Here is an 877-nt window from a genome sequence, read left to right on the forward strand (position 1 = left end):
CCATTCCCCGCTCCGATACCCCCATATCCCTCTCCCCCGACACCCCCTCACACCCCCAGGCCGTTCCCCCCAGTGTCCTCACGCTTGGCGGGCACATCCTCGCCCTGACAGCGCAGCTCGAAGAGCCCCAGCTCCCTCAGCACCGCCTCGGCCGACACCGGCTCCGCGTCCGGCTCCGCCATCGCCGCGGCGAAAAGCCCGCGCGGGCGCGACACCACCGCGCTTTACGGCAACGGGGAGGGGACGGGGGGATTTGGGCGGGGCATCGCCTTATAAGGAAACGGGCGTGGCGGTGCTTGAGCGAAGAGGCGTGGTTATGCAAATATTGAGGGTGAGCCAGCCAACGGGATGGGATGGGCGGGGAGGGGGCGTGGCCGCGCAGCCCTCGCTCCCCCCTCCCCTCCGGAGGGGGGAAAAAGGCGGGAATTTTCCCGCCCTCCCGGGGGTTTCCTCAGAGCGGCGTCTGACGGGGACCGGCACCAAGGGACCGCACCGGGCCCCGGCGGGGAGCGTCCCCGCTCCGGAGGGACCGTCAATGCTTCACGGGGGGACCGCCACAGGTCCAGGCAACCGGCCCCAGTCGGTGAAGCACCGCCCCGGTTGGAGAGATACCGCCCCGATCGCTGACAGGGCCCGCCCCCGTCTCTGACAAGATCCGCCCCGATCGCTGAGAGGAGCCGCCCCTATCGGTGACAGGATCCCCCTCAATTGCTGAATGGATTCCCCCTGTCCCTGACAGGTTCCCCCCCAGGTTCATGAGAAGATCCCTCCCACTTGCTGACAGGATGCCCCTCTGGTCCCTGACAGGATCCCCCCCTGGTCCCTGACAGGGTCCACCCCCCGGTCCCTGACAGGATCCCCCCCTGGTTCATGAGAG

At 68.9% G+C, this 877-nt stretch overlaps 1 protein-coding gene across 1 annotated transcript in view; it reads right to left on the reverse strand.

Annotated features, from left to right (window-relative positions):
* The window catches only part of POLA2 (polymerase (DNA directed), alpha 2, accessory subunit), a gene marked incomplete at its 5' end in the record, with an annotated part of 29,060 nt that overhangs the window by 27,550 nt on the left and 633 nt on the right, over positions 1-877 (reverse strand). The gene's annotated exons all lie outside the window — the stretch shown is intronic.

This window comes from Calidris pugnax, unplaced genomic scaffold, assembly GCF_001431845.1.
Source record: "Calidris pugnax isolate Ruff unplaced genomic scaffold, ASM143184v1 scaffold77, whole genome shotgun sequence".
Classification (NCBI taxonomy): domain Eukaryota; kingdom Metazoa; phylum Chordata; class Aves; order Charadriiformes; family Scolopacidae; genus Calidris; species Calidris pugnax.